Raw genomic sequence first — 24,481 nt, 5'->3', positions numbered from 1 at the left:
ATTTTTACACAGGGATTAAGCATTTAGAACGAAATCTAATGTCTGAAAATGGCACTTTACTATTGTGATTTTTCGGCTTTTTCAATTTTCTGAAAGACTCTATCATTAGATTTTTTAAATACGAGAATCTTGTTTATATAACGATTTTACATTAGAATAAAGTTTTTAGAACGAAATGTAATGTCAGAAAAAGGCGCTTTACTCTAGTGTTTTTTCGGTTTTCTCAAATTTCTGAAAAAACCTAACATTAGATTTTCTTCAAGGTACGATATTCTTGCTTATATAACGTTTTTATATAGGGATTAAGCTATTAGAACGAAATCTAATGTCAGAAAATGGCGCTTTACTCTAGTGATTTTTCGGTTTTTTCAAATGTCTGAAAGAATCTATCATTAGATTTTCTTCAAAGTCCGATATTCTTGCTTAAATAGCGTTTTTACATAGGGATTAAGCATTTAGAACGAAATCTAATGTCAGAAAATGGCACTTTCCTCTTATGATTTTACGGTCTTTTCAATTTTCTGAAAAAACCTGTCATTAGATTTTTTTAAATACGAGAATCTGGCTAAGCTAACGATTCTACATTAGAATTAAGTATTTAGAACGAAATCTAAAGTCAGAAAATGGCGGTTTACTGTAGTGATCTTTCGGTTTTTTCAAATTTCTGTAAAAACCTATCATTAGATTTTCTTCAAAATACCATAATCTTGCTTAAATAACGTTTTTATATAGGGATTAAGCATTTAGAACGAAATCTAATGTCAGAAAATGGAACTTTACTCTCGTGATTTTACGGTTTTTTCAATTTTCTGAAAGAACCTATTATTAGATATACTTCAAAATACGATATTCTTGCTTCAATAACGTTTTTACATAGGGATTAAGCATTTAGAACGAAATATAATGTCAGAAAATGGCACTTTACTCTAGTGATTTTTCGGTTTTTTCAATTTTCTGAAAAAACCTATCATTATTGATATACTTCAAAATACGATATTCTTGCTAAAATAATGTTTTTATATAGGGATTGAGCATTTAGAACGAAATCTAATGTCAGAAAATGGCACTTTACTCTTGTGATTTTAAGGTTTTTTCAATTTTCTGAAAAAACCTATCATTATAGATATACTTCAAAATACGATATTCTTGCTTAAATAACGTTTCTACATAGGGATGAAGCATTTAGAACGAAATCTACTGTAAGAAAATGGCACTTTACTCTTGTGATTTTTCGGTTTTTTCAATTTTCTGAAAAAACCTATCATTATAGATATACTTCAAAATACGATATTCTTGCTTAAATAACGTTTTTACATAGGGATGAAGCATTTAGAACGAAATCTAATGTCAGAAAATGGCACTTTACTCTTGTGATCTTACGGTTTTTTCAATTTTCTGAAAAAACGTATCATTATAGATATACTTCAAAATACGATATTCTTGCTTAAATAACGTTTTTACATAGGGATTGAGCATTTAGAACGAAATCTAATGTCAGAAAATGGCACTTTACTCTTGTGATTTTACGGTCTTTTCAATTTTCTGAAAAAACCTATCATTATAGATATACTTCAAAATACGATATTCTTGCTTACATAACGTTTTTACATAGGGATGAAGCATTTAGAACGAAATCTAATGTCAGAAAATGGCACTTTACTCTTGTGACTTTACGGTTTTTTCAATTTTCTGAAAAAACCTATCACTATTGATATACTTCAAAATACGATATTCTTGCTAAAATAACGTTTTTATATATGGATTGAGCATTTAGAACGAAATCTAATGTCAGAAAATGGCACTTTACTCTTGTGATTTTACGGCTTTTTCAATTTTCTAAAAAAACCTATCATTATAGATATACTTCAAAATACGATATTCTTGCTTACATAACGTTTTTACATAGGGATGGAGCATTTAGAACGGAATCTAATGTCAGAAAATGGCACTTTACTCTAGCGGTTTTTCGGTTTTCTCAATTTTCTGAAAAAACCTATCATTAGATTTTCTTCAAAATACCATAATCTTGCTTAAATAACGTTTTTATATAGGGATTAAGCATTTAGAACGAAATCTAATGTCACAAAATGGAACTTTACTCTCGTGATTTTACGGTTTTTTCAATTTTCTGAAAGAACCTATCATTATAGATATACTTCAAAATACGATATTCTTGCTTCAATAACGTTTCTACATAGGGATTAAGCATTTCGAACGAAATCTAATGTCAGAAAATGGCACTTTACTCTAGCGATTTTTCGGTTTTTTCAATTTTCTGAAAAAACCTATAATTAGATTTACCTCAAACTACGATATTCTTGCTTAAATAACGCTTTTTCATAGGGATTAAGAAGTTAGAACGAAATCTAATGTCAGAAAATGGCACTTTCCTCTTATGAATTTACGGTCTTTTCAATTTTCTGAAAAAACCTGTTATTAGATTTTCTTAAATACGAGAATCTAGCTTAGCTAACGATTTTACATTAGAACTAAGTATTTAGAACGAAATCTAAAGTCAGAAAATGGCGGTTTACTGTAGTGATTTTTCGGTTTTTTCAAATTTCTGTAAAAACCTATCATTAGATTTTCTTCAAAATACGATATTATTGCTTAAATAACGTTTTTACATAGGGATGAAGCATTTAGAACGAAGTCTAAAGTCAGAAAATGGCGCTTTACTCTCGTGATTTTTCGGTTTTTTCAACTTTCTGTAAAAACCTATCATTAGATTTTCTTCAAAATACGATATTCTTGCTTAAATAACGTTTTTACATAGGGATTAAGCATTTAGAACGAAATCTAATGTCAGAAAATGGCACTTTACTCTTGTGATTTTTCGGTTTTTTCAATTTTCTGAAAAGACCTATCATTATTGATATACTTCAAAATACGATATTCTTGCTTCAATAACGATTTTACATAGGGATTAAACATTTAGAACGAAATCTAATGTCAGAAAATGGCACTTTACTCTTGTGATTTTTCGGTTTTTTCAAATGTCTGTAAAAACCTATTCTTAGACTTCCTTCCAGGTACAATATTGTTGCTTAAATAACGTTTTTACATAGAGATTAAGCATTTAGAACGAAATCTAATGTCAGAAAATGGCACTTTACTCTTGTGATTTTACGGTTTTTTCAATTTTCTGAAAAAACCTATCATTATAGATATACTTCAAAATACGATATTCTTGCTTAAATAACGTTTTTACATAGGGATTGAGCATTTAGAACGAAATCTAATGTCAGAAAATGGCACTTTACTCTTGTGATTTTACGGTTTTTTCAATTTTCTGAAAAAACCTATCATTATAGATATACCTCAAGATACGATATTCTTGCTTACATAACGTTTTTACATAGGGATTAACCATTTAGAACGAAATCTAATGTCAGAAAATGGCACTTTACTCTTGTGATTTTTCGGTTTTTTCAAATGTCTGTAAAAACCTATTCTTAGACTTCCTTCCAGGTACAATATTGTTGCTTAAATAACGTTTTTACATAGAGATTAAGCATTTAGAACGAAATCTAATGTGAGAAAATGGCACTTTACTCTTGTGATTTTACGGTTTTTTCAATTTTCTGAAAAAACCTATCATTATAGATATACTTCAAGATACGATATTCTTGCTTACATAACGTTTTTACATAGGGATGAAGCATTTAGAACGAAATCTAATGTCAGAAAATGGCACTTTACTCTTGTGACTTTTCGGTTTTTTCAATTTTCTGAAAAAACGTATCATTATAGATATACTTCAAAATACGATATTCTTGCTTAAATAACGTTTTTACATAGGGATGAAGCATTTAGAACGAAATCTAATGTCAGAAAATGGCACTTTACGCTAGCGATTTTTCGGTCTTTTCAATTTTCTGAAAAAACCTATAATTAGATTTACCTCAAACTACGATATTCTTGCATAAATAACACTTTTACATAGGGATTAAGCATTTAGAACGAGATCTAATGTCAGAAAATGGCACTTTCCTCTTATGATTTTACGGTTTTTTGAATTTTCTGAAAAAACCTGTCATTAGATTTTCTTAAATACGAGAATCTGGCTTAGCTAACGATTTTACATTAGAACTAACTATTTAGAACGAAATGTAATGTCAGAAAATGGAACTTTACTCTCGTGATTTTACGGTTTTTTCAATTTTCTGAAAGAACCTATTATTAGATATACTTCAAAATACGATATTCTTGCTTCAATAACGTTTTTACATAGGGATGAAGCATTTAGAACGAAATCTAATGTCAGAAAATGGCACTTTACTCTAGCGGTTTTTCGGTTTTTTCAATTTTCTGAAAAAACCTATAATTAGATTTACCTCAAACTACGATATTCTTGCTTAAATAACACTTCTACATAGGAATTAAGCATTTAGAACGAAATTTAATGTCAGAAAATGGCACTTTACTCTTGTGATTTTACGGTTTTTTCAATTTTCTGAAAAAACCTATCATTATAGATATACTTCAAAATACGATATTCTTGCTTAAATAACGTTTCTACATAGGGATGAAGCATTTAGAACGAAATCTAATGTCAGAAAATGGCACTTTCCTCTTATGATTTTACGGTTTTTTCAATTTTCTGAAAAAACCTGTCATTAGATTTTCTTAAATACGAGAATCTAGCTTAGCTAACGATTTTACATTAGAACTAAGTATTTAGAACGAAATCTAAAGTCAGAAAATGGCGGTTTACTGTAGTGATTTTTCGGTTTTTTCAAATTTCTGTAAAAACCTATCATTAGATTTTCTTCAAAATACGATATTATTGCTTAAATAACGTTTTTACATAGGGATGAAGCATTTAGAACGAAATCTAATGTCAGAAAATGGCACTATACTCTTGTGATTTTACGGTTTTTTCAATTTTCTGAAAAAACCTATCATTATAGATATACTTCAAGATACGATATTCTTGCTTACATAACGTTTTTACATAGGGATGAAGCATTTAGAACGAAATCTAATGTCAGAAAATGGCACTTTACTCTTGTGATTTTTCGGTATTCTCAATTTTCTGAAAAAACCTATCATTAGATTTTCTGCAAAATACCATAATCTTGCTTAAATAACGTTTTTATATAGGGATTGAGCATTTAGAACGAAATGTAACGTCAGAAAATGGCGCTTTACTCTCGTGATTTTTCGGTTTTTTCAACTTTCTGTAAAAACCTATGACTAGATTTTCTTCAAAATACGATATTCTTGCTTAAATAACGTTTTTACATAGGGATTGAGTATTTAGAACGAAATCTAATGTCAGAAAATGGCACTTTACTCTTGTGATTTTACGGTTTTTTCAATTTTCTGAAAAAACCTATCATTATAGATATACCTCAAGATACGATATTCTTGCTTACATAACGTTTTTACATAGGGATTAACCATTTAGAACGAAATCTAATGTCAGAAAATGGCACTTTACTCTTGTGATTTTTCGGTTTTTTCAAATGTCTGTAAAAACCTATTCTTAGACTTCCTTCCAGGTACAATATTGTTGCTTAAATAACGTTTTTACATAGAGATTAAGCATTTAGAACGAAATCTAATGTGAGAAAATGGCACTTTACTCTTGTGATTTTACGGTTTTTTCAATTTTCTGAAAAAACCTATCATTATAGATATACTTCAAGATACGATATTCTTGCTTACATAACGTTTTTACATAGGGATGAAGCATTTAGAACGAAATGTAATGTCAGAAAATGGCACTTTCCTCTTATGATTTTACGGTTTTTTGAATTTTCTGAAAAAACCTGTCATTAGATTTACCTCAAACTACGATATTCTTGCATAAATAACACTTTTACATAGGGATTAAGCATTTAGAACGAGATCTAATGTCAGAAAATGGCACTTCCCTCTTATGATTTTACGGTTTTTTGAATTTTCTGAAAAAACCTATCATTATAGATATACTTCAAAATACGATATTCTTGCTTAAATAACGTTTCTACATAGGGTTGAAGCATTTAGAACGAAATCTAATGTCAGAAAATGGCACTTTACTCTAGCGGTTTTTCGGTTTTTTCAATTTTCTGAAAAAACCTATAATTAGATTTACCTCAAACTACGATATTCTTGCTTAAATAACACTTCTACATAGGAATTAAGCATTTAGAACGAAATTTAATGTCAGAAAATGGCACTTTACTCTTGTGATTTTACGGTTTTTTCAATTTTCTGAAAAAACCTATCATTATAGATATACTTCAAAATACGATATTCTTGCTTAAATAACGTTTCTACATAGGGATGAAGCATTTAGAACGAAATCTAATGTCAGAAAATGGCACTTTCCTCTTATGATTTTACGGTTTTTTCAATTTTCTGAAAAAACCTGTCATTAGATTTTCTTAAATACGAGAATCTAGCTTAGCTAACGATTTTACATTAGAACTAAGTATTTAGAACGAAATCTAAAGTCAGAAAATGGCGGTTTACTGTAGTGATATTTCGGTTTTTTCAAATTTCTGTAAAAACCTATCATTAGATTTTCTTCAAAATACGATATTATTGCTTAAATAACGTTTTTACATAGGGATGAAGCATTTAGAACGAAATCTAATGTCAGAAAATGGCACTATACTCTTGTGATTTTACGGTTTTTTCAATTTTCTGAAAAAACCTATCATTATAGATATACTTCAAGATACGATATTCTTGCTTACATAACGTTTTTACATAGGGATGAAGCATTTAGAACGAAATCTAATGTCAGAAAATGGCACTTTACTCTTGTGATTTTTCGGTTTTCTCAATTTTCTGAAAAAACCTATCATTAGATTTTCTGCAAAATACCATAATCTTGCTTAAATAACGTTTTTATATAGGGATTGAGCATTTAGAACGAAATGTAACGTCAGAAAATGGCGCTTTACTCTCGTGATTTTTCGGTTTTTTCAACTTTCTGTAAAAACCTATCATTAGATTTTCTTCAAAATACGATATTCTTGCTTAAATAACGTTTTTACATAGGGATTAAGCATTTAGAACGAAATCTAATGTCAGAAAATGGCACTTTACTCTTGTGATTTTTCGGTTTTTTCAATTTTCTGAAAAAACCTATCATTATAGATATACTTCAAAATACGATATTCTTGCTTAAATAACGTTTTTACATAGGGATGAAGCATTTAGAACGAAATCTAATGTCAGAAAATGGCACTTTACTCTTGTGATTTTTCGGTTTTTTCAATTTTCTGAAAAGACCTATCATTATTGATATACTTCAAAATACGATATTCTTGCTTCAATAACGATTTTACATAGGGATTAAACATTTAGAACGAAATCTAATGTCAGAAAATGGCACTTTACTCTTGTGATTTTTCGGTTTTTTCAAATGTCTGTAAAAACCTATTCTTAGACTTCCTTCCAGGTACAATATTGTTGCTTAAATAACGTTTTTACATAGAGATTAAGCATTTAGAACGAAATCTAATGTCAGAAAATGGCACTTTACTCTAGCGGTTTTTCGGTTTTTTCAATTTTCTGAAAAAACCTATAATTAGATTTACCTCAAACTACGATATTCTTGCTTAAATAACACTTCTACATAGGAATTAAGCATTTAGAACGAAATTTAATGTCAGAAAATGGCACTTTACTCTTGTGATTTTACGGTTTTTTCAATTTTCTGAAAAAACCTATCATTATAGATATACTTCAAAATACGATATTCTTGCTTAAATAACGTTTCTACATAGGGATGAAGCATTTAGAACGAAATCTAATGTCAGAAAATGGCACTTTCCTCTTATGATTTTACGGTTTTTTCAATTTTCTGAAAAAACCTGTCATTAGATTTTCTTAAATACGAGAATCTAGCTTAGCTAACGATTTTACATTAGAACTAAGTATTTAGAACGAAATCTAAAGTCAGAAAATGGCGGTTTACTGTAGTGATTTTTCGGTTTTTTCAAATTTCTGTAAAAACCTATCATTAGATTTTCTTCAAAATACGATATTATTGCTTAAATAACGTTTTTACATAGGGATGAAGCATTTAGAACGAAATCTAATGTCAGAAAATGGCACTTTACTCTTGTGATTTTACGGTTTTTTCAATTTTCTGAAAAAACCTATCATTATAGATATACTTCAAGATACGATATTCTTGCTTACATAACGTTTTTACATAGGGATGAAGCATTTAGAACGAAATGTAACGTCAGAAAATGGCACTTTACTCTTGTGATTTTTCGGCTTCTTCAATTTTCTGAAAACATCTCTCATTAGATTTTTTTAAATACGAGAATCTTGCTTAACTAACGATTTTACATTAGAATTAAGTATTTAGAACGAAATCTAAAGTCAGAAAATGGCGCTTTACTCTCGTGATTTTTCGGTTTTTTCAACTTTCTGTAAAAACCTATGACTAGATTTTCTTCAAAATACGATATTCTTGCTTAAATAACGTTTTTACATAGGGATTAAGCATTTAGAACGAAATCTAATGTCAGAAAATGGCACTTTACTCTTGTGATTTTTCGGTTTTTTCAATTTTCTGAAAAAACCTATCATTATAGATATACTTCAAAATACGATATTCTTGCTTAAATAACGTTTTTACATAGGGATGAAGCATTTAGAACGAAATCTAATGTCAGAAAATGGCACTTTACTCTTGTGATTTTTCGGTTTTTTCAATTTTCTGAAAAGACCTATCATTATTGATATACTTCAAAATACGATATTCTTGCTTCAATAACGATTTTACATAGGGATTAAACATTTAGAACGAAATCTAATGTCAGTAAATGGCACTTTACTCTTGTGATTTTTCGGTTTTTTCAAATGTCTGTAAAAACCTATTCTTAGACTTCCTTCCAGGTACAATATTGTTGCTTAAATAACGTTTTTACATAGAGATTAAGCATTTAGAACGAAATCTAATGTCAGAAAATGGCACTTTACGCTAGCGATTTTTAGGTCTTTTCAATTTTCTGAAAAAACCTATAATTAGATTTACCTCAAACTACGATATTCTTGCATAAATAACACTTTTACATAGGGATTAAGCATTTAGAACGAAATCTAATGTCAGAAAATGGCACTTTCCTCTTATGATTTTACGGTTTTTTGAATTTTCTGAAAAAACCTGTCATTAGATTTTCTTAAATACGAGAATCTGGCTTAGCTAACGATTTTACATTAGAACTAAGTATTTAGAACGAAATGTAATGTCAGAAAATGGAACTTTACTCTCGTGATTTTACGGTTTTTTCAATTTTCTGAAAGAACCTATTATTAGATATACTTCAAAATACGATATTCTTGCTTCAATAACGTTTTTACATAGGGATGAAGCATTTAGAACGAAATCTAACGTGAGAAAATGGCACTTTACTCTAGCGGTTTTTCGGTTTTTTCAATTTTCTGAAAAAACCTATAATTAGATTTACCTCAAACTACGATATTCTTGCTTAAATAACACTTTTACATAGGAATTAAGCATTTAGAACGAAATCTAATGTCAGAAAATGGCACTTTACTCTTGTGATTTTACGGCTTTTTCAATTTTCTGAAAAAACCTATCATTATAGATATACTTCAAAATACGATATTCTTGCTTAAATAACGTTTCTACATAGGGTTGAAGCATTTAGAACGAAATCTAATGTCAGAAAATGGCACTTTACTCTAGCGGTTTTTCGGTTTTCTCAATTTTCTGGAAAAACCTATCATTAGATTTTCTTCAAAATACCATAATCTTGCTTAAATAACGTTTTTATATAGGGATTAAGCATTTAGAACGAAATCTAATGTCACAAAATGGAACTTTACTCTCGTGATTTTACGGTTTTTTCAATTTTCTGAAAGAACCTATCATTATAGATATACTTCAAAATACGATATTCTTGCTTCAATAACGTTTCTACATAGGGATTAAGCATTTCGAACGAAATCTAATGTCAGAAAATGGCACTTTACTCTTGTGATTTTACGGTTTTTTCAATTTTCTGAAAAAACCTATCATTATAGATATACTTCAAGTTACGATATTCTTGCTTACATAACGTTTTTATATAGGGATTGCGCATTTAGAACGAAATCTAATGTCAGAAAATGGCACTTTACTGTAGCGATTTTTCGGTTTTTTCAATTTTCTGAAAAAGTCTATAATTAGATTTACCTCAAACTACGATATTCTTGCTTAAATAACACTTTTACATAGGGATTAAGCATTTAGAACGAAATCTAATGTCAGAAAATGGCACTTTCCTCTTATGATTTTACGGTTTTTTCAATTTTCTGAAAAAACCTATCATTAGATATACTTCAAAATACGATATTCTTGCTTAAATAACGTTTTTACATAGGGATGAAGCATTTAGAACGAAATCTAATGTCAGAAAATGGCACTTTACTCTAGCGATTTTACGGTTTTTTCAATTTTCTGAAAAAACCTATAATTAGATTTACCTCAAACTACGATATTCTTGCTTAGATAACACTTTTACATAGGGATTAAGCATTTAGAACGAAATCTAATTTCGGAAAATGGCACTTTCCTCTTATGATTTTACGGTTTTTTCAATTTTCTGAAAAAACCTGTCATTAGATTTTCTTAAATACGAGAATCTGGCTTAGCTAACGATTTTACATTAGAACTAAGTATTTAGAACGAAATGTAATGTCAGAAAATGGCACTTTACTCTTGTGATTTATCGGCTTCTTCAATTTTCTGAAAACACCTCTCATTAGATTTTTTATATACGAGAATCTTGCTTAACTAACGATTTTACATTAGAATTAAGTATTTAGAACGAAATCTAAAGTCAGAAAATGGCGCTTTACTCTAGTGATTTTTCGGTTTTTTCAACTTTCTGTAAAAACCTATCATTAGATTTTCTTCAAAATACGATATTCTAGCTTAAATAACGTTTTTACATAGGGATTAAGCATTTAGAACGAAATCTAATGTCAGAAAATGGCACTTTACTCTTGTGATTTTTCGGTCTTTTCAATTTTCTGAAAAAACCTATAATTAGATTTACCTCAAACTACGATATTATTGCTTAAATAACGTTTTTACATAGGGATGAACCATTTAGAACGAAATCTAATGTCAGAAAATGGCACTTTACTCTTGTGATTTTACGGTTTTTTCAATTTTCTGAAAAAACCTATCATTATAGATATACTTCAAGTTACGATATTCTTGCTTACATAACGTTTTTATATAGGGATTGAGCATTTAGAACGAAATCTAATGTCAGAAAATGGCACTTTACTCTTGTGATTTTTAGGTTTTTTCAATTTTCTGAAAAAACCTATCATTATAGATATACTTCAAAATACGATATTCTTGCTTCAATAACGTTTTTACATAGGGATGAAGCATTTAGAACGAAATCTAATGTCAGAAAATGGCACTTTACTCTAGCGGTTTTTCGGTTTTTTCAATTTTCTGAAAAAACCTATAATTAGATTTACCTCAAACTACGATATTCTTGCTTAAATAACACTTTTACATAGGAATTAAGCATTTAGAACGAAATCTAATGTCAGAAAATGGCACTTTACTCTTGTGATTTTACGGTTTTTTCAATTTTCTGAAAAAACCTGTCATTAGATTTTCTTAAATACGAGAATCTAGCTTAGCTAACGATTTTACATTAGAACTATGTATTTAGAACGAAATCTAAAGTCAGAAAATGGCGGTTTACTGTAGTGATTTTTCGGTTTTTTCAAATTTCTGTAAAAACCTATCATTAGATTTTCTTCAAAATACGATATTATTGCTTAAATAACGTTTTTACATAGGGATGAACCATTTAGAACGAAATCTAATGTCAGAAAATGGCACTTTACTCTTGTGATTTTACGGTTTTTTCAATTTTCTGAAAAAACCTATCATTATAGATATACTTCAAGTTACGATATTCTTGCTTACATAACGTTTTTATATAGGGATTGAGCATTTAGAACGAAATCTAATGTCAGAAAATGGCACCTTACTCTTGTGATTTTTAGGTTTTTTCAATTTTCTGAAAAAACCTATCATTATAGATATACTTCAAAATACGATATTCTTGCTTAAATAACGTTTTTACATAGGGATGAAGCATTTAGAACGAAATCTAATGTCAGAAAATGGCACTTTCCTCTTATGATTTTACGGTTTTTTCAATTTTCTGAAAAAACCTATCATTAGATATACTTCAAAATACGATATTCTTGCTTAAATAACGTTTTTACATAGGGATGAAGCATTTAGAACGAAATCTAAAGTCAGAAAATGGCTGTTTACTGTATTGATTTTTCGGTTTTTTCAAATTTCTGTACAAACCTATCATTAGATTTTCTTCAAAATACGATATTATTGCTTAAATAACGTTTTTACATAGGGATGAAGCATTTAGAACGAAATCTAATGTCAGAAAATGGCACTTTACTCCTGTGATTTTTAGGTTTTTTCAATTTTCTGAAAAAACCTATCATCAGATTTTTTAAATACGAGAATCTTGCTTAACTAACGATTTTACATTAGAATTAAGTATTTAGAACGAAATGTAATGTCAGAAAATGTCACTTTACTCTTGTGACTTTTCGGTTTTTTCAATTTTCTGAAAAAACCTATCATTATAGATATACTTCAAGATACGATATTCTTGCTTACATAACGTTTTTACAAAGGGATGAAGCATTTAGAACGAAATCTAATGTCAGAAAATTGCACTTTACTCTTGTGATTTTTCGGTTTTCTCAATTTTCTGAAAAAACCTATCATTAGATTTTCTTCAAAATACCATAATCTTGCTTAAATAACGTTTTTATATAGGGATGAAGCATTTAGAACGAAATCTAATGTCAGAAAATGGCACTTTACTCTCGTGATTTTTCGGTTTTCTCAATTTTCTGAAAAAACCTATCATTAGATTTTCTTCAAAATACCATAATCTTGCTTAAATAACGTTTTTATATAGGGATTGAGCATTTAGAACGAAATCTAATGTCAGAAAATGGCACTTTACTGTAGCGATTTTTCGGTTTTTTCAATATTCTGAAAAAACCTATAATTAGATTTATCTCAAACTACGATATTCTTGCTTAAATAACCCTTTTACATAGGGATTAAGCATTTAGAACGAAATCTAATGTCAGAAAATGGCACTTTCCTCTTATGATTTTACGGTTTTTTCAATTTTCTGAAAAAACCTATCATTAGATATACTTCAAAATACGATATTCTTGCTTAAATAACGTTTTTACATAGGGATGAAGCATTTAGAACGAAATCTAATGTCAGAAAATGGCACTTTACTCTAGCGATTTTTCGGTTTTTTCAATTTTCTGAAAAAACCTATAATTAGATTTACCTCAAACTACGATATTCTTGCTTAGATAACACTTTTACATAGGGATTAAGCATTTAGAACGAAATCTAATGTCGGAAAATGGCACTTTACTCTTGTGATTTTTCGGTTTTTTCAATTTTCTGAAAAAACCTATCATTATAGATATACTTCAAAATACGATATTCTTGCTTAAAAAACGTTTTTACATAGGGATGAAGCATTTAGAACGAAATCTAATGTCAGAAAATGGCACTTTACGCTAGCGATTTTTCGGTCTTTTCAATTTTCTGAAAAAACCTATAATTAGACTTACCTCAAACTACGATATTCTTGCATAAATAACACTTTTACATAGGGATTAAGCATTTAGAAAGAAATCTAATGTCAGAAAATGGCACTTTCCTCTTATGATTTTACGGTTTTTTGAATTTTCTGAAAAAACCTGTCATTAGATTTTCTTAAATACGAGAATCTGGCTTAGCTAACGATTTTACATTAGAACTAAGTATTTAGAACGAAATGTAATGTCAGAAAATGGAACTTTACTCTCGTGATTTTACGGTTTTTTCAATTTTCTGAAAGAACCTATTATTAGATATACTTCAAAATACGATATTCTTGCTTCAATAACGTTTTTAGATAGGGATGAAGCATTTAGAACGAAATCTAATGTCAGAAAATGGCACTTTACTCTAGCGGTTTTTCGGTTTTTTCAATTTTCTGAAAAAACCTATAATTAGATTTACCTCAGACTACGATATTCTTGCTTAAATAACACTTTTACATAGGAATTAAGCATTTAGAACGAAATCTAATGTCAGAAAATGGCACTTTACTCTTGTGATTTTACGGTTTTTTCAATTTTCTGAAAAAACCTGTCATTAGATTTTCTTAAATACGAGAATCTAGCTTAGCTAACGATTTTACATTAGAACTAAGTATTTAGAACGAAATCTAAAGTCAGAAAATGGCGGTTTACTGTAGTGATTTTTCGGTTTTTTCAAATTTCTGTAAAAACCTATCATTAGATCTTCTTCAAAATACGATATTATTGCTTAAATAACGTTTTTACATAGGGATGAAGCATTTAGAACGAAATCTAATGTCAGAAAATGGCACTTTACTCCTGTGATTTTTCGGTTTTTTCAATTTTCTGAAAAAACCTATCATTATAGATATACTTCAAGATACGATATTCTTGCTTACATAACGTTTTTACATAGGGATGAAGCATTTAGAACGAAATCTAATGTCAGAAAATGGCACTTTACTCTTGTGATTTTTCGGTTTTCTCAACTTTCTGAAAAAACCTATCATTAGATTTTCTGCAAAATACCATAATCTTGCTTAAATAACGTTTTTATATAGGGATTGAGCATTTAGAACGAAATGTAATGACAGAAAATGGCACTTTACTCTTGTGATTTTTCGGCTTCTTCAATTTTCTGAAAACACCTCTCATTAGATTTTTTTAAATACGAGAATCTTGCTTAACTAACGATTTTACATTAGAGTTAAGTATTTAGAACGAAATCTAAAGTCAGAAAATGGCGCTTTACTCTCGTGATTTTTCGGTTTTTTCAACTTTCTGTAAAAACCTATCATTAGATTTTCTTCAAAATACGATATTCTTGCTTAAATAACGTTTTTACATAGGGATTAAGCATTTAGAACGAAATCTAATGTCAGAAAATGGCACTTTACTCTTGTGATTTTTCGGTTTTTTCAATTTTCTGAAAAAACCTATCATTATAGATATACTTCAAAATACGATATTCTTGCTTAAATAACGTTTTTACATAGGGATGAAGCATTTAGAACGAAATCTAATGTCAGAAAATGGCACTTTACGCTAGCGATTTTTCGGTCTTTTCAATTTTCTGAAAAAACCTATAATTAGATTTACCTCAAACTACGATATTCTTGCATAAATAACACTTTTACATAGGGATTAAGCATTTAGAAAGAAATCTAATGTCAGAAAATGGCACTTTCCTCTTATGATTTTACGGTTTTTTGAATTTTCTGAAAAAACCTGTCATTAGATTTTCTTAAATACGAGAATCTGGCTTAGCTAACGATTTTACATTAGAACTAAGTATTTAGAACGAAATGTAATGTCAGAAAATGGAACTTTACTCTCGTGATTTTACGGTTTTTTCAATTTTCTGAAAGAACCTATTATTAGATATACTTCAAAATACGATATTCTTGCTTCAATAACGTTTTTAGATAGGGATGAAGAATTTAGAACGAAATCTAATGTCAGAAAATGGCACTTTACTCTAGCGGTTTTTCGGTTTTTTCAATTTTCTGAAAAAACCTATAATTAGATTTACCTCAAACTACGATATTCTTGCTTAAATAACACTTTTACATAGGAATTAAGCATTTAGAACGAAATCTAATGTCAGAAAATGGCACTTTACTCTTGTGATTTTACGGTTTTTTCAATTTTCTGAAAAAACCTGTCATTAGATTTTCTTAAATACGAGAATCTAGCTTAGCTAACGATTTTACATTAGAACTAAGTATTTAGAACGAAATCTAAAGTCAGAAAATGGCGGTTTACTGTAGTGATTTTTCGGTTTTTTCAAATTTCTGTAAAAACCTATCATTAGATTTTCTTCAAAATACGATATTATTGCTTAAATAACGTTTTTACATAGGGATGAAGAATTTAGAACGAAATCTAATGTCAGAAAATGGCACTTTACTCCTGTGATTTTTCGGTTTTTTCAATTTTCTGAAAAAACCTATCATTATAGATATACTTCAAGATACGATATTCTTGCTTACATAACGTTTTTACATAGGGATGAAGCATTTAGAACGAAATCTAATGTCAGAAAATGGCACTTTACTCTTGTGATTTTTCGGTTTTCTCAACTTTCTGAAAAAACCTATCATTAGATTTTCTGCAAAATACCATAATCTTGCTTAAATAACGTTTTTATATAGGGATTGAGCATTTAGAACGAAATGTAATGACAGAAAATGGCACTTTACTCTTGTGATTTTTCGGCTTCTTCAATTTTCTGAAAACACCTCTCCTTAAATTTTTTTAAATACGAGAATCTTGCTTAACTATCGATTTTACATTAGAGTTAAGTATTTAGAACGAAATCTAAAGTCAGAAAATGGCGCTTTACTCTCGTGATTTTTCGGTTTTTTCAACTTTCTGTAAAAACCTATCTTTAGATTTTCTTCAAAATACGATATTCTTGCTTAAATAACCTTTTTACATAGGGATTAAGCATTTAGAACGAAATCTAATGTCAGAAAATGGCACTTTACTCTTGTGATTTTTCGGTTTTTTCAATTTTCTGAAAAAACCTATCATTATAGATATACTTCAAAATACGATATTCTTGCTTAAATAACGTTTTTACATAGGGATGAAGCATTTAGAACGAAATCTAATGTCAGAAAATGGCACTTTACTCTTGTGATTTTTCGGTTTTTTCATTTTTCTGAAAAGACCTATCATTATTGATATACTTCAAAATACGATATTCTTGCTTCAATAACGATTTTACATAGGGATTAAACATTTAGAACGAAATCTAATGTCAGAAAATGGCACTTTACTCTTGTGATTTTTCGGTTTTTTCAAATGTCTGTAAAAACCTATTCTTAGACTTCCTTCCAGGTACAATATTGTTGCTTAAATAACGTTTTTACATAGAGATTAAGCATTTAGAACGAAATCTAATGTCAGAAAATGGCACTTTACTCTTGTGATTTTACGGTTTTTTCAATTTTCTGAAAAAACCTATCATTATAGATATACTTCAAAATACGATATTCTTGCTTAAATAACGTTTTTACATAGGGATTGAGCATTTAGAACGAAATCTAATGTCAGAAAATGGCACTTTACTCTTGTGATTTTACGGTTTTTTCAATTTTCTGAAAAAACCTATCATTATAGATATACCTCAAGATACGATATTCTTGCTTACATAACGTTTTTACATAGGGATGAAGCATTTAGAACGACATTTAATGTCAGAAAATGGCACTTTACTCTAGTGATTTTACGGTTTTTTCAATTTTCTGAAAAAACCTATCATTATAGATATACTTCAAGATACGATATTCTTGCTTACATAACGTTTTTACATAGGGATGAAGCATTTAGAACGAAATCTAATGTCAGAAAATGACACTTTACTCTTGTGATTTTTCGGTTTTCTCAATTTTCTGAAAAAACCTATCATTATAGATATACTTCAAGATACGATATTCTTGCTTACATAACGTTTTTACATAGGGATGAAGCATTTAGAACGAAATTTAATGTCAGAAAATGGCACTTTACTCTTGTGATTTTTCGGTTTTCTCAATTTTCTGAAAAAACCTATCATTAGATTTTCTTCAAAATACCATAATCTTGCTTAAATAACGTTTTTATATAGGGATTAAGGATTTAGATCGAAATCTAATGTCACAAAATGGAACTTTACTCTCGTGATTTTACGGTTATTTCAATTTTCTGAAAGAACCTATAATTAGATTTACCTCAAACTACGATATTCTTGCATAAATAACACTTTTACATAGGGATTAAGCATTTAGAAAGAAATCTAATGTCAGAAAATGGCACTTTCCTCTTATGATTTTACGGTTTTTTGAATTTTCTGAAAAAACCTGTCATTAGATTTTCTTAAATACGAGAATCTGGCTTAGCTAACGATTTTACATTAGAACTAAGTATTTAGAACGAAATGTAATGTCAGAAAATGGAACTTTACTCTCGTGATTTTACGGTTTTTTCAATTTTCTGAAAGAACCTATTATTAGATATACTTCAAAATACGATATTCTTGCTTCAATAACGGTTTTAGATAGGGATGAAGAATTTAGAACGAAATCTAATGTCAGAAAATGGCACTTTACTCTAGCGGTTTTTCGGTTTTTTCAATTTTCTGAAAAAACCTATAATTAGATTTACCTCAAACTACGATATTCTTGCTTAAATAACACTTTTACATAGGAATTAAGCATTTAGAACGAAATCTAATGTCAGAAAATGGCACTTTACTCTTGTGATTTTACGGTTTTTTCAATTTTCTGAAAAAACCTGTCATTAGATTTTCTTAAATACGAGAATCTAGCTTAGCTAACGATTTTACATTAGAACTAAGTATTTAGAACGAAATCTAAAGTCAGAAAATGGCGGTTTACTGTAGTGATTTTTCGGTTTTTTCAAATTTCTGTAAAAACCTATCATTAGATTTTCTTCAAAATACGATATTATTGCTTAAATAACGTTTTTACATAGGGATGAAGAATTTAGAACGAAATCTAATGTCAGAAAATGGCACTTTACTCCTGTGATTTTTCGGTTTTTTCAATTTTCTGAAAAAACCTATCATTATAGATATACTTCAAGATACGATATTCTTGCTTACATAACGTTTTTACATAGGGATGAAGCATTTAGAACGAAATCTAATGTCAGAAAATGGCACTTTACTCTTGTGATTTTTCGGTTTTCTCAACTTTCTGAAAAAACCTATCATTAGATTTTCTGCAAAATACCATAATCTTGCTTAAATAACGTTTTTATATAGGGATTGAGCATTTAGAACGAAATGTAATGACAGAAAATGGCACTTTACTCTTGTGATTTTTCGGCTTCTTCAATTTTCTGAAAACACCTCTCCTTAAATTTTTTTAAATACGAGAATCTTGCATAACTAACGATTTTACATTAGAGTTAAGTATTTAGAACGAAATCTAAAGTCAGAAAATGGCGCTTTACTCTCGTGATTTTTCGGTTTTTTCAACTTTCTGTAAAAACCTATCATTAGATTTTCTTCAAAATACGATATTCTTGCTTAAATAACCTTTTTACATAGGGATTAAGCATTTAGAACGAAATCTAATGTCAGAAAATGGCACTTTACTCTTGTGATTTTTCGGTTTTTTCAATTTTCTGAAAAAACCTATCATTATAGATATACTTCAAAATACGATATTCTTGCTTAAATAACGTTTTTACATAGGGATGAAGCATTTAGAACGAAATCTAATGTCAGAAAATGGCACTTTACTCTTGTGATTTTTCGGTTTTTTCATTTTTCTGAAAAGACCTATCATTATTGATATACTCCAAAATACGATATTCTTGCTTAAATAACGTTTTTACATAGGGATTGAGCATTTAGAACGAAATCTAATGTCAGAAAATGGCACTTTACTCTTGTGATTTTACGGTTTTTTCAATTTTCTGAAAAAACCTATCATTATAGATATACCTCAAGATACGATATTCTTGCTTACATAACGTTTTTACATAGGGATGAAGCATTTAGAACGAAATTTAATGTCAGAAAATGGCACTTTACTCTAGTGATTTTACGGTTTTTTCAATTTTCTGAAAAAACCTATCATTATAGATATACTTCAAGATACGATATTCTTGCTTACATAACGTTTTTACATAGGGATGAAGCATTTAGAACGAAATCTAATGTCAGAAAATGACACTTTACTCTTGTGATTTTTCGGTTTTCTCAATTTTCTGAAAAAACCTATCATTATAGATATACTTCAAGATACGATATTCTTGCTTACATAACGTTTTTACATAGGGGTGAAGCATTTAGAACGAAATTTAATGTCAGAAAATGGCACTTTACTCTTGTGATTTTTCAGTTTTCTCAATTTTCTGAAAAAACCTATCATTAGATTTTCTTCAAAATACCATAATCTTGCTTAAATAACGTTTTTATATAGGGATTAAGCATTTAGAACGAAATCTAATGTCACAAAATGGAACTTTACTCTCGTGATTTTACGGTTTTTTCAATTTTCTGAAAGAACCTATCATTATAGATATACTTCAAAATACGATATTCTTGCGTCAATAACGTTTCTACATAGGGATTAAGCATTTCGAACGAAATCTAATGTCAGAAAATGGCACTTTACTCTAGCGATTTTTCGGTTTTTTCAATTTTCTGAAAAAACCTATAATTAGATTTACCTCAAACTACGATATTCTTGCTTAAATAACGCTTTTTCATAGGGATTAAGAAGTTAGAACGAAATCTAATGTCAGAAAATGGCACTTTCCTCTAGCGGTTTTTCGGTTTTTTCAATTTTCTGAAAAAACCTATAATTAGATTTACCTCAAACTACGATATTCTTGCTTAAATAACACTTTTACATAGGAATTAAGCATTTAGAACGAAATCTAATGTCAGAAAATGGCACTTTACTCTTGTGATTTTACGGTTTTTTCAATTTTCTGAAAAAACCTGTCATTAGATTTTCTTAAATACGAGAATCTAGCTTAGCTAACGATTTTACATTAGAACTAAGTATTTAGAACGAAATCTAAAGTCAGAAAATGGCGGTTTACTGTAGTGATTTTTCGGTTTTTTCAAATTTCTGTAAAAACCTATCATTAGATTTTCTTCAAAATACGATATTATTGCTTAAATAACGTTTTTACATAGGGATGAAGAATTTAGAACGAAATCTAATGTCAGAAAATGGCACTTTACTCCTGTGATTTTTCGGTTTTTTCAATTTTCTGAAAAAACCTATCATTATAGATATACTTCAAGATACGATATTCTTGCTTACATAACGTTTTTACATAGGGATGAAGCATTTAGAACGAAATCTAATGTCAGAAAATGGCACTTTACTCTTGTGATTTTTCGGTTTTCTCAACTTTCTGAAAAAACCCATCATTAGATTTTCTGCAAAATACCATAATCTTGCTTAAATAACGTTTTTATATAGGGATTGAGCATTTAGAACGAAATGTAATGACAGAAAATGGCACTTTACTCTTGTGATTTTTCGGCTTCTTCAATTTTCTGAAAACACCTCTCCTTAAATTTTTTTAAATACGAGAATCTTGCATAACTAACGATTTTACATTAGAGTTAAGTATTTAGAACGAAATCTAAAGTCAGAAAATGGCGCTTTACTCTCGTGATTTTTCGGTTTTTTCAACTTTCTGTAAAAACCTATCATTAGATTTTCTTCAAAATACGATATTCTTGCTTAAATAACCTTTTTACATAGGGATTAAGCATTTAGAACGAAATCTAATGTCAGAAAATGGCACTTTACTGTTGTGATTTTTCGGTTTTTTCAATTTTCTGAAAAAACCTATCATTATAGATATACTTCAAAATACGATATTCTTGCTTAAATAACGTTTTTACATAGGGATGAAGCATTTAGAACGAAATCTAATGTCAGAAAATGGCACTTTACTCTTGTGATTTTTCGGTTTTTTCATTTTTCTGAAAAGACCTATCATTATTGATATACTCCAAAATACGATATTCTTGCTTCAATAACGATTTTACATAGGGATTAAACATTTAGAACGAAATCTAATGTCAGAAAATGGCACTTTACTCTTGTGATTTTTCGGTTTTTTCAAATGTCTGTAAAAACCTATTCTTAGACTTCCTTCCAGGTACAATATTGTTGCTTAAATAACGTTTTTACATAGAGATTAAGCATTTAGAACGAAATCTAATGTCAGAAAATGGCACTTTACTCTTGTGATTTTACGGTTTTTTCAATTTTCTGAAAAAACCTATCATTATAGATATACTTCAAAATACGATATTCTTGCTTAAATAACGTTTTTACATAGGGATTGAGCATTTAGAACGAAATCTAATGTCAGAAAATGGCACTTTACTCTTGTGATTTTACGGTTTTTTCAATTTTCTGAAAAAACCTATCATTATAGATATACCTCAAGATACGATATTCTTGCTTACATAACGTTTTTACATAGGGATGAAGCATTTAGAACGAAATTTAATGTCAGAAAATGGCACTTTACTCTAGTGATTTTACGGTTTTTTCAATTTTCTGAAAAAACCTATCATTATAGATATACTTCAAGATACGATATTCTTGCTTACATAACGTTTTTACATAGGGATGAAGCATTTAGAACGAAATCTAATGTCAGAAAATGACACTTTACTCTTGTGATTTTTCGGTTTTCTCAATTTTCTGAAAAAACCTATCATTATAGATATACTTCAAGATACGATATTCTTGCTTACATAACGTTTTTACATAGGGGTGAAGCATTTAGAACGAAATTTAATGTCAGAAAATGGCACTTTACTCTTGTGATTTTTCAGTTTTCTCAATTTTCTGAAAAAACCTATCATTAGATTTTCTTCAAAATACCATAATCTTGCTTAAATAACGTTTTTATATAGGGATTAAGCATTTAGAACGAAATCTAATGTCACAAAATGGAACTTTACTCTCGTGATTTTACGGTTTTTTCAATTTTCTGAAAGAACCTATCATTATAGATATACTTCAAAATACGATATTCTTGCGTCAATAACGTTTCTACATAGGGATTAAGCATTTCGAACGAAATCTAATGTCAGAAAATGGCACTTTACTCTAGCGATTTTTCGGTTTTTTCAATTTTCTGAAAAAACCTATAATTAGATTTACCTCAAACTACGATATTCTTGCTTAAATAACGCTTTTTCATAGGGATTAAGAAGTTAGAACGAAATCTAATGTCAGAAAATGGCACTTTCCTCTTATGATTTTACGGTCTTTTCAATTTTCTGAAAAAATCTGTTATTAGATTTTCTTAAATACGAGAATCTAGCTTAGCTAACGATTTTACATTAGAACTAAGTATTTAGAAAGAAATCTAAAGTCAGAAAATGGCGGTTTACTGTAGTGATTTTTCGGTTTTTTCAAATTTCTGTAAAAACCTATCATTAGATTTTCTTCAAAATACGATATTATTGCTTAAATAATGTTTTTACATAGGGATGAAGCATTTAGAACGAAATCTAATGTCAGAAAATGACACTTTACTCTTGTGATTTTTCGGTTTTCTCAATTTTCTGAAAAAACCTATCATTATAGATATACTTCAAGATACGATATTCTTGCTTACATAACGTTTTTACATAGCGATGAAGCATTTAGAACGAAATTTAATGTCAGAAAATGGCACTTTACTCTTGTGATTTTTCGGTTTTCTCAATTTTCTGAAAAAACCTATCATTAGATTTTCTTCAAAATACCATAATCTTGCTTAAATAACGTTTTTATATAGGGATTAAGGATTTAGATCGAAATCTAATGTCACAAAATGGAACTTTACTCTCGTGATTTTACGGTTATTTCAATTTTCTGAAAGAACCTATCATTATAGATATACTTCAAAATACGATATTCTTGCTTCAATAACGTTTCTACATAGGGATTAAGCATTTCGAACGAAATCTAATGTCAGAAAATGGCACTTTACTCTAGCGATTTTTCGGTTTTTTCAATTTTCTGAAAAAACCTATAATTAGATTTACCTCAAACTACGATATTCTTGCTTAAATAACGCTTTTTCATAGGGATTAAGCATTTAGAACGAAATCTGATGTCAGAAAATGGCACTTTCCTCTTATGATTTTACGGTTTTTTCAATTTTCTGTAAAAACCTATTCTTAGATTTCCTTCCAGGTACAATATTGTTGCTTAAATAACGTTTTTACATAGAGATTAAGCATTTAGAACGAAATCTAATGTCAGAAAATGGCACTTTACTCTCATGATTTTACGGCCTTTTCAATTTTCTGAAAAAACCTATAATTAGATTTACCTCAAACTACGATATTCTTGCTTAGATAACACTTTTACATAGGGATTAAGCATTTAGAACGAAATCTAATGTCGGAAAATGGCACTTTGCTCTTATGATTTTACGGTCTTTTCAATTTTCTGAAAAAACCTGTTATTAGATTTTCTTAAATACGAGAATCTAGCTTAGCTAACGATTTTACATTAGAACTAAGTATTTAGAAAGAAATCTAAAGTCAGAAAATGGCGGTTTACTGTAGTGATTTTTCGGTTTTTTCAAATTTCTGTAAAAACCTATCATTAGATTTTCTTCAAAATACGATATTATTGCTTAAATAATGTTTTTACATAGGGATTAAGCATTTAGAACGAAATCTAATGTCAGAAAATGGCACTTTACTCTTATGAATTTACGGTCTTTTCAATTTTCTGAAAAAACCTGTCATTAGATTTTTTAAATACGAGAATCTTGCTTATCTAACGATTTTACATTAGAATTAAGTATTTAGAACGAAATCTAAAGTCAGGAAATGTCACTT

The sequence above is a fragment of the Megalopta genalis genome, chromosome 9 (genome assembly GCF_051020955.1).
Source record: "Megalopta genalis isolate 19385.01 chromosome 9, iyMegGena1_principal, whole genome shotgun sequence".
Taxonomy (NCBI): domain Eukaryota; kingdom Metazoa; phylum Arthropoda; class Insecta; order Hymenoptera; family Halictidae; genus Megalopta; species Megalopta genalis.
Note: the sequence above shows the minus strand (reverse complement) of the source record.